Source organism: Myodes glareolus, chromosome 10, assembly GCF_982192425.1.
Source record: "Myodes glareolus chromosome 10, mMyoGla1.1, whole genome shotgun sequence".
NCBI lineage: Eukaryota > Metazoa > Chordata > Mammalia > Rodentia > Cricetidae > Myodes > Myodes glareolus.
In genome coordinates, this window is record NC_142035.1 from 18311063 (window position 1) to 18327078 (window position 16016).

A 16016-nucleotide genomic window follows, 5' to 3' on the forward strand; every position below is an offset into this window, starting at 1 on the left:
AGGAGTTGAGATTTTTTTACTCCAAGGGCAGCAGGAAGCTATTATACATTTTGAGTGATACATAAGATGGTCTTTTCTGTATTTTGAAAAGATCATCCCATCTTGCTGTTGAATGAAGAATAGGTAGAGAGGAGGCCAGACTATAAATCAATGTAGTAGATAGGTGAAAAGAACAATTCAAAGGCCAGTCTGGAGCTCAGAGAAGAGGTGTTGGCTGGGAAACAGAATGTGATCTGTGTTTCCTGTTAGCCCAGTCTGTTCTAAGCCTAGCTTCCTGGGGGTAGCCTTATCCATGGTCTCTACTTCCTTACCTCCTGTGGCTCAGCCCTCTGTTCTCTAACTCTGTAACTCCCTGAAATGTCTCAGGCAAGGGCCACCCAGGGCTCTTTGTGGTTGCTAAGTCCTGGGCATTCACTGTAGCAATTCCAGCCTGGAGCTGCTTTCCCATTTAATGCTTTTGTTATTTGGCCCTCAGGCCTGTGACCTTTCAGGTCCTAAGTTCTCAGAACAGTCCTGAAATGATCGATTTCTTGAGGCTTCTAGCCCCGAATTTTCTGAATTTCCTATGTTCCTCTGCTAAAAATGAACTTCTTTTCCATCAGGCCTTGCTAGCTCTGTCTCAGTTGACCCTCCTTTGAGGTCTCTCCCTGACCTCTCTGACTGTGTCAAGTACCACCCCTCTTTCGTTTCTCTTGGATAATATAAACTGGATACTTACTGTAGCACTTAGTACCTGGCTTACTTGTTTGTCTGCCCAGCTAATAGTGCACAAAGGGTAGTATTACAACAAAATACTTCATGATCTAGGCCAAAGATTACTTTCTTCATTTCAGGTGAAAGGCACACTTCATTATGAAGGTGTCTGCTTTTAATTGCATGGCCCTTAATAGAGCATTCTTTTCTCACTGAGTCTAAAGGCCGGGGTTTGGGTATAATGTCTTCTGTGGACAGATGAAATTAGTTTAATTTGAAATAATCAGATATTGTCTTTATATTCTGAAAGGAACAAAATGACTTAAAAATCTGAATTGTTTCAAAAGAACTTGTAAAGATTTATGTTCCTTACTGGTATCTCTGCTCTCTTGCTCACTCTCCAGAACTTGTGTCTTGTATTTTGTGATTTCACAGTTCTGGGTTTGACGTTACAATTGCCTCCATGGTGATGGGCACTAATGTTCTGTGCTGAATTGTGATAGCCGTGGAAAGCAGCAAACACTCTGGATGAAAGATGAGCTTCTTCTTTTATGTCCTTGCCTCCTGCTAACCAGCTCATTGTGGAGAGGGAAAGAGAAGAGATGAGCAGAGATGGTGCTGTGTCCGTGTACAAGTGTACAAGTCCAACATTTAGAAGTCCAGTAAGGTTTAGTTAATGTCACTGAACTCATGTACCTCACTCTAATGTTTTTCTATTCTTTTGAATCCTCTCTTTTTGTCTTTTAGTTCTAAAGCCACTCTACCTTTTTTTTTGTTGGGGGAGAGAGGGTAGAACAAAGAAAATACAATGTTGAATCTCTTTCTTTTTAGTGGCTACAATTTTTAGAATATTTATATATTAATATATTAACACATCATATTACTATATAATATATCAATATATATTAAGATTATCTTGTTTTTGATTAAATTTTTAGAATCATTACACAAAATAGTGCAGCAGATTGTACTTGTGCTTTTTAAGTGTAGTGTTGGCTTGGATTTTTTTTTCTGTTTGCAGGGCTGCTAGAATAACTCAAATGGAGTAAAACTTTCTCTGTAACGCAGCAGACTAACTCAGAGCACTTCCTCTACTCTCTTAAGTGTTTGTTGGTATCCTGATAAGAAATGCTGGCACATGTGAGCCATTTTCTATTATCACTTATATTTCTTTCTGGTGACTTAACTAGACATTGGAATTATAGACACTCAGGAAGTGACCATAGAGTTTTCTAGTATGCCCATTGATGATATGCTGAGAATTCCTCTGATGTTTCCCTGTTAGCTCAAGAACATTCTTCCTCAAAGGTAACCAGCCTCTATCTTGGAAACTTTGATTCACCCACTTTTCATAGCTAGTTGTTCAACCATATACTACCTTTTAGATACTTAAAGCTATCATCTCCTCTTTTATCCCTGTCTTCCTCTCCACACTTCGAATCCATAGTCTCTGCAAATGTAACCTTCCCTCTTACTCTGACTCTTACACTGTCATCATAATAGATTCTTCTGCTTTCTCCATCACTTGCTGATTTACAATTGTCTTAAACCCACCCTTATGGAACTCTTGTCAGTATAGCTTTCCAAAATGTTTACTTAGAGAATTTAAAAATTATATTTATTTTGTGCATATGTGTGTGAATGTACACATGTTATGGTACATATGCTAATTTGGAGGAGTTGGTCTTCTCCTTCCTGCATGTGGGTTCTGGGGACAGAACTCAAGTCATCAGGCTTGGTGATTAGTGTCTTTACATCCTCAGCCATCTTGCAGGCCAGGAATATTTTTATTTCAGGAGTTTTAACTGGCAAGTTTCCTGTGTGTTTTATTATATTTGGTAATATTGTAATATATTTACCTCTAAAAAAATTAGATGTTTTAAAATTGGGGGGTAAAGGGAAAATGCCAGTAAAGCTATAGAATTTGATTTCCTGCTAGAGTTCATTTACCCATGTCACTTGAGTCTGATGACAAGAACCAGTTTGTTACAGATATTATTAGTACCATGCAGCAGCCCTGTGTTAATAATAATATCATTCAGGTATAATGTTACTGACCTCATTTTAGTAAGGATAAAAAAATAGAGGCTTAGAAAGGTTGAGACTGCCCCATAGTTTATAGGCAACAAGCTCCCAGTCTGCCTCCCACTACTTTATTCACTCCTTTCTTTGTACAACTTTCTTCTCTTGTGCTTCATGCAGTGGTTAGCTTTCTGATCTTCTTCATTGGAATGTCATTTAAAAATTAAAAAAAAATATGTTGGCAGATTCTTGTCAACTTACCAGGTCATCTAGAGGAGCAGCATGCACATGGTGGGTGCTGATAGAGTTGAGGCCCTTGGTGTGCTATGTCTCAAGACACAGTAAAAAGAGGTCAAATCTCTTTCTCAATCCTGAGTGACTACAGTCACTCCAGGCTTTATAAGCTCATCTTAAACCAGTCAAAGTTCAATGTATTATAGAGGCCTAGAGCCAAACTAGGGGAAGTGTTTCTTTCCTTTGATATCAAATGGAAGGCTGTGCATGGGATTTTATTGGAATTTTGAAAAGAAATGTTGTTATTCTCAACTGAGGCTAATTCCAGGAGAAGTATCTTAGAGGGGTGTAGGTTGTCTATAGAAGAAACCATAAAGATATTATAGTAACTTCAGGTACTGGAGGAGCTGTTACTACCCTACCTGAAAAGGGACGGTGGATGCAAAGTGCCTGTAAGAAGCCAGAAGAGATTTTTATTTGGAGGAGGGTTCTTTGAGAGGATCCTGTACATTTTGGATGAGGAGTGCAAGCAGATGAAATGCAGTGAACTCCCCTAGCCTTATTCCCTTCCTCATCCCCTATTTCCTTCTCTTGGCCTTTTCTGGGACTTAGCATTAGTGGTCAATTGGGGCACAAGGTCTGAGTATGTTAGAGAGAAGGATAAAGGAAGATACATGGATAACATAAGGTGTAAGGACTCATGATGCTTTACAGTGGGGGAAATATATGTGTGTTTTTGGTAGAAAGTGGGATAAAAGGATGAGATAAACATTTCTTGAGCATCACCATACACTAGGGACTTTCTTAGGATTTTATCTTTGGGGTAAGTATGTTGTTTTCTTGTTACAAATGTGGAGAATTTCAACCCAGATACCTTGCTCCTGAGTCTCAGCTAGTCCTTGTGATTCTGGTGGTGATGGGTGGTGTTTACCCCATCCCAGAAAGCTCTATTTCAAGGCATTTCCGGGGGACAGGGAGCTGTAATAGAACTGCTGTGTACTTTCTTCTTTCAAGTCTTTTAACTGTGGGCAAGGAAAAAGAGGAGGAAAAAAAACTCAACTTGGCATGAGTGATGTTAAGCAAGATCAAATAAGGTGAAAAGGAAAATAGAATCCAGAAATTTAGTTTTGCTTTTACTCAGAGTTCATGGGCGGTTGCCGAACAAAGTCCTTTTTACTTCCCACAAATGCTTGAGTTCTTCTCCTCCTCCTCTTCTAACAACATGAATGACATTATTTTTTAGTTTTTACTTGCTTCTAAACTTAAAGATCTTTAAAAATATTTGTTTAATTAAAAATTTTCTATGTGAATGAGTGTTTTGCCTGAATGTATGTCTGTGCTCCACATTCATGTAGTGTTCAAAGAGGCCAGAAGAGGGCATTAGATCCTCCAGAACTAGAGTTACAGGCAGTTGTTAGCTGACATGTGGGTGCTGGGAATAAAAAACATGGATGGGTCCTCTGGAAGAGCAGTCAGTATTCTTATTTATAGTATGGTGGCAGAAATCAGCTGAAGAGGAAGAGGAAGGTGACATGCCCTTAAGGCCTATCTACTGCCTTGAACTCTTCCTGTATTCTCCTCTTTCTGCTTCTACTTACCAAGAACAGTCTCTGCCACACATTATGTCATACCAGATATGTAGATATTTAAAGGGCAAAGACCCAATCAAACATGAAGATCAGTTACATCAGTGTTGCCACTTTATTTCTTATTAATGTAAAAATTATTATACTAAGTAATGAGTTATTCTTATTTTGTTTCCTGAGACTTTTCATTATAAAAGTATGTGTTGGAAGTAAAAAAAATACGGCTGGAAAGATGTCTAAGTGGCTAGAAGCACTTGCTGCTCTTGCAGAGGATTCAGGCTTGGTTCTCAGCCACATGGCTCACAACAGTCTATAACTCTAGTTTTAGAGTTCCTTCTGATCTCCACATTTACTGTACACATGCCGGTCACAGATACACATGTAGACAAAATGCCATACACATAAAGTAAAAGTAAATAATTCTTTGAAAAAATAAAAAAGCAACGCTGACACAGAAATTCTAGGTAAGGTGCTAGGGAGATGGCTTACTTAGAAGAGTAAGAATGCTTGGTGGCAAGCATGAGGACCTGAGTTAAAATTCCCATCACTCTCATTAAAATAACATAAAAATTAATTTTTAAGATTTGTTTTCTTTGTATATGTTTGCCTGCATGTATATATGTGCATGCCTGGTGCCCTTGAAGATCAGAAGAGGGAATCAGATCCCTGGGATCTGGAATTGTAGATGATTATGAATTACCGTATGAGTACTGGAACAGAGCTTGGGTCCTCTATGAGAATGTCAAATAGTAAGCCTCTGAATCATCTCTCCAGCTCCCCCAAAATAAATTTTAAATAAAAAGAAAATACCCTAATACACTTGAAAATAACTTTAAAATTATATCCTTTTCCTCCTTTTTTCTTACATGTATAATTTTTACAAGGCTGGAGTTATACAACTTTGTACCTTTTGGTTATCTCTATAAGTACTTCCCATGTTGCTATATAATCTGCAAAAGTATTTATAATGGTTTATTGTTTACTTTAACCTTTTTAAAAACTTGTTAGATTTTCAAAATTAATCATAATCTTCTCCGGAAAGGACTGATTGTTTTGTTGAACATGCTGCTTTTCTTTATGGCATCTAGTTAAACCCTCCCTCTCTATGGGTGGAAAGAGATCTGATTTCCTTAGGAGATCTTAAAGAGTGGGTGAAGAGCTCTGAAGCTGTCAAGGAACATGAGGAGTGGTTGTAGAAGGGTAGCTGGGAGAAGCGAGACTAGCTAAGTTAGGAAGCAGAATGGTTGCTTAAAATGTTAATGTGAAGTTTTAAGTTTTAAAAATGATTGCTAAAGGGAAATTTAACATCATATCATTTACATACAAAATCTAACTGATAATCTGAACTATGGTTAAGTTAAAAACATTGTTTTGGGCTAAATTAAATGTGACAGTTCTTAGTTAATCTTATATTAAAGTAATGATATTGTCCCCAGTTATTTTTTTACATTTGTTCTTTTATTTGCCAATTTTTTTTATTAATTTATAAAAATTTCCACTTCCTCCCCTCCTCCCAATACCCTCCCACTCCCCCCACTCCCTCTCCTCCTCCCTCTCCAGTCCTAAGAGCAGTCAGGGTTTCCTGCCCTGTGGGAAGTTCAAGTTCCTCCCCCCTCCCTCCAGGTCTAGGAAGGTGAGCATCCAAACAGACTAGGATCCCAAAAAGCCAGTACATGCAGACGAAACAAGTCCCAGTGCCATTATCAATGGCTTCTCAGACAGCCCCCATGTCAGCCACATTCAGAGAATCCTGTTTGATCACATGCTCGTTCAGTCCCAGTCCAGCTGGCCTTGGTGAGCTCTCATTAGATCAATCCCCTTGTATCAGTGGGTGAATGCACGCATCGCGGTCCTGACTTCCTTTTTCATGTTCTCCCTCCTTCTGCTCCTCATTTGGACCTTGGGGGCTCAGTCCCGTGCTCCAATGTGGGTCTCTGTCTCAATCTCCATCTATCGTCGGACGAAGGTTCCCTCTGATCCTGACTTCCTTGCTCACGTTCTCCCTCCTTCTGTTTCTCATTTGGACCTAGGGAGTTAAGTCCAGTGTTCCAACCTGGGTCTCTGTCTCTATCTCCATCCATCGCCAGATGAAGGTTCTATGGTGATATGCAAAATCTTCATCAGTATGATTATGGGCCAAGGCCAGTTCAGGCACCCTCTCCTCTACTGCCCAGGGAACAATCTGGAGACCTCTCTTTGGACCTGGGAACCCCTCTAGAATCAAGTTTCTTGCAAACCCTAAAATGGCTCCCTTAGTTGAGATATATAATTCCCTGCTCCCATATCCATCCATCCTCCCTCCCCCCATCCCATTCCCCCAAGCTATCCCCAATCCTCCCCTTCTCTCTAACCATCTCCCCTTACTCCTCCCCCCCCCCCCCCCCCCCCGTGCACCCAAGTTTGCCTGGCAATCTTGTCTACTTCCAGTATCCAGGAGGATAACTATATGATTTTCTTCAGGTTCACCTTCTTATTTAGCTTCTCTAGGATCATGAATTATAGGCTCAAAGACCTTTAATTATGGCTAGAATCCACTTATGAGTGAGTACATACCATATTCCTCTTTTTGGGTCAGGGTTACCTCACTTGGTAAAGCGTTTTCTATTTCCATCCATTTGCATGCAAAATTCAAGATGTCATTGTTTTTTACTGCTGAGTAGAACTCTAATGTGTATATGTTCCACTCCTTCTTTAACCATTCTTCTGTTGAGGGCACCTAGGCTGTTTCCAGGTTCTGGCTATTACACATAGTGCTGCTATGAACATAGTTGAACAAATGCTTTTGATAGGGCATCTCTTGGGTATATTCCCAAGAGTGGAATTGCTGGGTCCTGAGGGAGGTTGACTCCCAGTTTCCTGAGAAACCACCACACTGATTTCCACAGTGGCTGCACAAGTTTGCATTCCCACCAACAATGGATGAGTGTTCCCCTCACTCCACATCCTTTCCAGCATAGGCTATCATTGGTGTTTTTGAGTTTAGCTATTCTGACAGGTGTAAGATGTTATCTCAAAGTTGTTTTAATTTGCATTTCTCTGATCGTTAAGGAGGTTGAGCATGACCTTAAGTGTCTTTTGGCTGTTTGAAGTTCTTCTGTTGAGAAATCTCTGTTCAGTTCAGCACCCCATTTTTTAATTGGGTTAATTAGAGTTTTAGTGTCTAGTTTCTTGAGTTCTTTGTATATTTTGGAGATCAGACCTTTGTCTGATGAGGGGTTGGTGAAGATCTTCTCCCAGTTGGAAGGTAGCCTTTTTGTCTTACTGACAGTGTCCTTTGCTTTACAGAAGCTTCTCAGTTTCAGGAGGTCCCATTTATTCATTGATTCTCTTATTGTCTGTGCTACTGGGGTTCTACGTAGGAAGTGGTCTCCTGTGCCTATGTCTTGTAGACTACTTCCCACTTTCTCTTCTATCAGGTTCAAAGTGGACAGATTAATGTTGAGGTCTTTAATCCATTTGGACTTGAGTTTTGTGCATGGTGATCGATATGGATCTACTTTCATTCTTCTACAGGTTGACATCCAGTTATGCCAGCACCATTTGTTAAAGATGCTATCCTTCTTCCATTGTATACCTTTAGCTCCCTTGTCGAAAATCAGGTGTTCATAGGTTTGTGGGTTAATATCCGGGTCTTCTATTCGATTCCATAGGTCGACTTCTCTGTTCATATGCCAATACCAAGCTGTTTTCAATACTGTAGCTCTGTAATAGAGTTTGAAATCAGGGATGGTAATGCCTCCAGAAGTTCCTTTATTATATAAGATTGATTTGGCTATCCTGGGTTTTTTGTTTTTCTATATAAAGTTGATTATTGTTCTCTCAAGGTCTGTGAAGAATTTTGATGGGATTTTGATGGGGATTGCATTGAATCTATAGATTGCTTTTGGCAGAATTGCCATTTTTACTATGTTGATCCTCCCAATCCAAGAGCAAGGGAGATCTTTCCATTTTCTGATATCCTCAATTTCTTTCTTCAAAGACTTAAAGTTCTTGTCAAATAGGTCTTTCACTTCCTTGGTTAGAGTTATCCCAAGATATTTTATGCTATTTGTGGCTATCGTGAAAGGTGAAGTTTCTCTGATTTCCCTCCCTGCTTCTTTATCCTTTGTGTATAGGAGGATAACTGATTTTTTTGGAGTTGATCTTGTACCCTGACACATTACTAAAGGTGTTTATCAGCTGTAGGAGTTCTTTGGTAGAGTTTTTGGGGTCGCTTATGTACACTATCATATCATCTGCAAATAATGAGAGTTTAACTTCTTCCTTTCCAATTTGAATTCCCTTGATCCCCTTATGTTGTCTTATTGCTATTGCTAGAACTTCAAGCACTATATTGAAGAGGTATGGAGAGAGTGGACAGCCTTGTCGTGTTCCTGAGTTTAGTGGAATGGCTTTGAGTTTCTCTCCATTCAATTTGATGTTAACTGTCGGCTTGGTGTAAATAGCTTTTATTATATTCAAGTATGATCCTTGTATCCCCAATCTCTCCAATACCTTTATCATAAAGGGGTGTTGAATTTTGTCAAATGCTTTTTCAGCATCTAATGAAATGATCATATGGTTTTTTCTTTCAGTTTATTTATATGATGGATTACATTGATAGATTTGTGTATGTTGAACCAGCCCTGCATCTCTGGGATGAATCCTACTTGATCATTATGGATAATTTTTCTAATGTGTTCTTGGATTTGGTTTGCCAGTATTTTGTTGAGAATTTTTGTTTCGATGTTCATGAGTGAGATTGATCTGTAATTCTCTTTCTTGGTTGTGTCTTTGTGTGGTTTTGGTATCAGGGTAACTGTAGCTTCATAAAAAGAATTTGGCAATGACTCTTCTGTTTCTATATTGTGAAATACATTAAGGAGTATAGGTATTAGCTCTTCTTGGAAGTTCTGGTAGAATTCTGCATTGAAACCATCTGGTCCTGGGCTTTTTTTGTTAGGGAGGTTTTTGATAACAGCTTCTATTTCTTCGCTACTAACAGGTCTATTTAGATTGTTCACCTGGTCTTGATTTAACTTTGGTAAATGGTATTTATCTAAAAACAAGTCCATTTCTTGTACATTTTTCAACTTTGTGGCATATAAGCTTTTGTAGTAAGATATAATGATTCTCTGAATTTCCTCTGTGTCTGTGGTTATGTCCCCCTTTTCATTTCTGATCTTATTAATTTGCATGTTCTCTCTCTGCCGTTTGATTAGTTTGGGTAGGGGTTTGTCAATCTTGCTGATTTTCTCCAAGAACCTACTTTTTGTTTCATTGATTCTTTGGATTGTTTTCTGTGTTTCTATTTTGTTGATTTTAGTCCTCAGTTTGATTATTTCCAGTCTTCTACTCCTCCTGGGTGACTCTGCTTCTTTTTTTTTCCAGAGCTTTCAGGTGTGCTGTTAAGTCTCCAATGTGTGCTTTCTCCATTTTCTTTAATTGGGCACTTAGTGCTATGAACTTTCCTCTTAGCGCTGCTTTCATTGTGTCCCATAGGTTTGAGTATGTTGTGTCTTTATTTTCATTAAATTCTAGGAAGACTTTAATTTCTTTCTTTATTTCTTCCTTGACCCAGGGGTGATTCAGTAGTTGACTGTTCAGCTTCCATGAGTTTGTACCCTTGAATATTAATCTTGGCCTGCTAGTCCCCTGCACTGTGCCCTGGTTGTGGTTTCTCCCACCCTTAGCCATTCCTTCCAGGCTTGGGGAGCCGAGTCACTTTTGTCTGTTAAGGTCTGTAGAAGCTATAACCCAGACAGAAGGGGCTTCCTTGAATGTCTTTTGACTGGCTAGAATTCTCTTTTCCAGAATAGTAGTCAAATTTCTTTCATTAAGCAGAAACCTCCAAAAAATCAGAGTAGTTTGTTTTTGAATCTCTATAGCCTTATTCTTGGCATAATGCCCAGCACATAGCAGATGCTCAGAAACACATTTGCAGAATGAAATGTCCCGAGACAGTCCTGAAATGTGTGACTAGTACTACAGTCTACTCATAGCTCTTCTGCAGCCTGATGGCTTCTTAGTCAACTGTTCCTCATGATAGACTCTCTTGATCTTCATTGCTCATAACCGTTGTTGGCTATTAATCACTATAACATGCATGGCCAGATTTCCCAGAAGTGGTGTAATTTACAGTAATTGTTCAAGTGTGCATTGCTATTTTATTTGTTGAGCAATCCCTGGATGCTTATGTCTTTGTATATAAGCTACTGTCAAACCTGGTATTTTACAAATTGCTCGTGTATGTTGCCTTCTTCTACTTTAGTGTCACTTGGGGCTTGATGATCTGTTCAATATCTCATCATTAGGGAAGTCCCAAGGAGGGACATTATGTAACCCTCCCTCCAAATTGCCAATACTTCCCAATTCCATGTGTTTCAGAATTTAGTTACAATGCAGGTTCTGATTAAGTCTGAGTATAGACTGAGATTACACCTTAGTAACAAATTTTCTCAAAGGTAAACTGATACTGTGGGGTCTTCTTACTCCTGTAGCAGGACTAAACTGCTCCTGAGTGCAAATATATCAGTGTTTGGATGGCTGAGCAGTTCCTATAGAAACCCTCAGAAGATTCTTTCTGATGCTCACTCGATAAAGAATACAAGATGAATGCTATTTCACTAGTTTTTAAGAGATATCCACTTCTCAGTTCATTTGGATTCTTTCTTCGAGCAGAACAGCTCTTACATCCTATACATTCAGTATCTTTTCAAGTTGCTAGTCATTTGGACATTTGATAAACATTCATGTATACTGTTTTGGGTTATTTGTTTGTTTTGGATTTTGGAAATATTTTCATATACCAGAAGGTTACCAAAAAGGATAAAAACATTGTTTATGTAGTACTGAGAATTGAATCCAGGATCTTTAACATGCTAGGCAAGCACTCTATCACTGAGCTATATCTTTATTCTAAACAGTTTTAAAATATTTGGTTATAAAGGATGCTGTTACTGATAAAATTCTCTTATAAGAAATCTTAATGCCATTCAGTTTTTTTTATTTTACTGGAATTTGTATAAAATGGATTCATTGTTGAAATAACATTCCTGAACTGAAAAGATACTCATGTAGATGATAGCCTTTGAGATTAGCCAAGTGAATTCTTTAGAACATAAGACAAGAGGTCAGAAGTACTGATGTCCCCTCCCCTCCCCCCGCCAACTTTGAACTCTTTTAGCTTGAGAGAAAAGTGTTTTCTGTTTGCTCTTTGTATAAGGCAGATAACAGTGCATTTAAGACTGTATTTGTGTGTGTGTGTGTGTGTGTGTGTGTGTGTGTTTGGGGATGGAACAGAGAACCTTGTGTATTCTAAGCCGTAGGTATGCTATTGAGTACATCCCCAGATCTACCAATAATTTTTTATTATTTCAAAGAATAATTACTATGCCAAGGTGCAGACCTATTGAGTACATCTACTTATTTTGTACAGTCCATTGTTATTTGATTAATGGATTATCTAATTGCTTTAGAGAATTCTTTGTTTTGTTATAATTGCAATTAGAATGGAGGTAAATTCCTACATGAGTAAAATTATTTATCTTTTTACTCAGGATTTTAAATTGCTACTTTTTTTTCAGCTTGCTGGTAGGCACTTGGAATATAGTGAGCAAATTAGGCTCATTTCTCTGTGACTTTGTACCTGGAGTGCAAAAAGCTTTCATGAGCTTATTGGATTGTTTAAGAATTGTGACAGTTATAACCAACATTGATTAAACTGCTGAAAAGGAAAAGGCAAATTTTAGAACATGGTAGACATATCCAAACTCCTTATTGGTACAGCATGATTGTATCCTTGGCATGCTACCCACAGAAGACAGAGACCTGCTTTGTGGACAAAATGGAAGACATCACTCTGTATTCAGTGCCATGATATAACCAGCTCCTTACAGATTTGAAGTGAAACAAGGAATGTCTTTATTTCCTCTCTATTGGACTGATATTGAGTTTGGAACCATTCATCCATGGATTTGACATTGGATAACACAATTGGAATTAGGTTATCATTCAACAGTGATGTAATAATGATTGAAAAGTTATATGTTTAGAAATATTTTCTAGAATACATTAATTAACTTGTCTAAAAGTGCTTCTCATTTCTTCCAAGAGTCTAAATAATTGCAAAATATATACTCAAAATTAACAATGTTGCAGAACTCTGAAATTCAAAGGAACTTTACAGATATTTAGAATGCTGCATTTCTAGAGCTAAAATACTGTTGACCTATTTTTGAACATTTTTTTTAAAATTTTTTTTTTATTCATTTCACATACCATCCACAATTTCCTCTTCCATTCCTCCTCTTGCTCTCCCCTTCCCCGCATATCCCTAACCCACCCCCATCCAATCCTCCAAAAATATAAGGCCTCCCATGGGGAGTTTACAAAGCCTGGTACATTTAGTTGAGGCAGGACCAACCTCCTTCTCTTTCCATCAAGGCTGAGCAAGGCATTCCTTAATGATGGAGAATATCTAGGCATAGACTAAGGGGAGCATGGAGAGATAATATAAAGGTGGGACTGGTAGGGAACTGGAGACATAGTTCAGTGGTTAAGAGTAAGCACTGCTCCTGCAGAAGACCTAAATTTGGTTCACAGCACCAGCTCACAACCACGTGAAACTGCAGCTCCAGGACATCTGTCTTAGTTAGTGTTCTATTGCTGTGAAGAGACACCATGACCACAGTAACTCTAATAAAGGAAAACATTTAATTGGGGGCTTGCTTACAGTTCAGAGATTTAGTCCTTTGTCATCATGGTGGGAAGCATGGCTGCATACAGACAGACATGGTGCTGAAGAAATAGCTGAGAGTTCTACATCTAGTTCGGAAGGCAGCTGGAAGGGAGAGAGTGACACTGGGCCTGGCTTGAGTCTCTGAAACCTCAAAGCCTGTCCCCAACGGCACACTTCCTCAAACAAAGCCAACTACCCCAACAAGCCAAACCTCCTAATAGTGCCACTCCCTATGAGTCTATGAGGGCCATTTTCATTCAAACCACCACAACCTTGGACATCTTCTTTTGTACACCTCATAGCTTTGCTTTGTACACCTACATACACATAATTTAAAAAATATTTCTTTAAAACAAAACAACAATAACTAAACAGGACTGGAGTATCAATGACAAATTGTGCCTATGTCAGTGTAATTTTTCCAGATACTGTTCTAGCTTGCTAAGACTAGCCTTTTGTAGGCTAATTTCTGCCTATAACCTTGTGTATTGCTGTCCTTCCAGCAAATGTTGGCAATCTAAGTCTTTTTTCCTGTCTTGTAAATTGTAATTAGCGTATAGTTTAAACTGTGTGCTTGCTTAAAAAAAAAAAAAACAAAAACTGAGCAAATATGCTCCATTCACTTTAAAGAGATGATGGCACTGAGTAAAAGTTACCACCATCCAGAAGATTTCAAGTTCATCAATAAGAGACTCTAAAGTTAGACTCAAATGGGGAAAAAAAAGTGTTTGTTTTGCTCTAAATTTGAATTTAAATGTTGTTGTTGCTAGGTTTAGTTGTTCACAAGCACCCATCTCCCAGGTTGTCTCATGACTTCATGTTGGCTTACCTTAGGAGGCATGATCCAGGGAAGAGGGAAAGAAAACACCCAAGATGGAAGCCAGAGCATCTCTATAACCTGGTTTTGGAAGTGACATTCTACCACATTTGGTGTATTTGTTAGAAGTGAGTCAGTAAGCCTGGCCCACATTGCGTCAGAGGTTACATAAGAGCATGAATACCAAGAGGCAGAGATCATTAGGGACCGTCTCAAAATCTGCCTAACAGAGAGTGAGACATAAGGAAATGTAACATGTCACTTTTGTGAAGGAAAGAACTGACTGAGAGTGTCTTATTTCCTTTTTATTTTTTTATTTTTATTGAGCTATATATTTTTATCCACTCTTCTCCCTTCCTCTCCCCTCCCCTTCTACCCTCTCCCAAGGTCCCCATGCTTCCAATTTACTCAGGAGAGCTTGTCTTTTTCTACTTCCCTTGTAGATTAGATCCATGTATGTCTCTCTTAAGGTCCTCATTGTTGTCTAGGTTCTCTAGGATTGTGGACTGTAGGCTGGTTTTTCTTTGCTTTATGTCTAAAAGCCACTATTGAATGAGTACATGTGATATTTGTCTTTCTGAGTCTGGGTTACCTCACTCAATATGATGTTTTCTATATCCATCCATTTGTCTGCAAATTCAAGATCTGACAGGTTATCTAAGACATTATTCAGGCTGCACTATTATTAGATAGCAAGCTAACTATCATTTGTAAGTGTAGGTGACAGGTTTTCCAGACAAATACCAAGAAATTTAGCATGTACTGATCATTATTAAACCCCTAAAGTAGCAAACCCCTAAATGAATGCAAAAGGAAGGAATGGGTTGCAAGATGCCATTTTACAGCCTGTCACATTGACAACAGCTGTCTCTTTAAATGTGTCCAATTATAAGCAGAAATTATTGCTTTTTTTGGTCTTTTTTATGCATTTTTACTTTAAAGGACTTTACAAATGTACAGAAAGTACATTGTAAACAGTGACTATTTTTCTGATGCTGTTGTAATTTTTTTTACTTGTTTCAATGTAAGGACTCTATTAGCTAATACAACTTGTACCAATAGTTAACACTGATGAATTTTTACTCTGCGATAGGTAAACTGCTATGCATTTATAAGTATTCCCTTTCCTAGCTCTCATCAATTCTGTGAGATAGGCCCCATTGCCATCTCTGTTCTGCAAATGAAAAAACTCACATTGTAAAAGTTCCATAACTTTCTGATGGTGGCACTGCCTATAGAGAAGCACAAGCAGGTGATTCTAGCTATTGGGCAGCACAGCCAGAACAAGAGGACAGACTTTACCCTGGATCTCATACTTCCAACTGCAAAATTATTTCTGTCTTTTTTGATGACTTTATTTTGATAGGATTATTGACCCAGGATTTCCTGGAAAATACTTTGATGATGGTTTCTTACTAAACGTAATATCATCTTGTTAGTGGTTTAGTTCCTCTCTTTTACTATTTAAATGAGGAAACCAAGCCTCAGGCATATTAGCTGACTTGTCTGTACTTATGCAGCAACCTTTTAAATGCCAGTGACAGCAACACCAGGGAGTCAGGTATCCTGACGCTAATGTTAGCATCATTTCTTTAAAATCTGAGTATTTACTTAAAAAAAATATCAGGAGTTTATTAGAATAACATAGAAAATTAATGTTCTGTCCAGACCTGCTCATTCCATAAGCTGGTATTCATAACAAGCCAATTTAATTAATTTATTTTTTTTTGTTGTTGTTTTGAGACAGAATCTCACTATATAGCTCTGGCTGTCCTGGAACTCACCATATACGTCAGGCTGGCCTGAAACTCACAGTTATCTGCCTGCCTCACCTTCGAGTGCTGGAACTAACAGCGGTGCCCACCACCATGCTTGACTATTTAGTTTGAAGTACTTTAAAATTTTGACTATAATTTCTGAGGGAACTATATTTTTAACTTCTATA

The 16016-nt window shown here is 38.4% G+C and overlaps 1 protein-coding gene across 1 annotated transcript in view; it reads left to right on the top strand.

Moving 5' to 3' along the window:
* Positions 1-1207: 1207 nt before the first annotated feature.
* Zhx3 (zinc fingers and homeoboxes 3) overlaps positions 1208-16016 on the top strand; it is an 87187-nt gene continuing 72378 nt past the window's right edge. Inside the window, 1 exon segment of the mRNA XM_085697092.2 lies at positions 1208-1355. The gene's annotated coding sequence lies outside the window, so the exon portion shown is untranslated.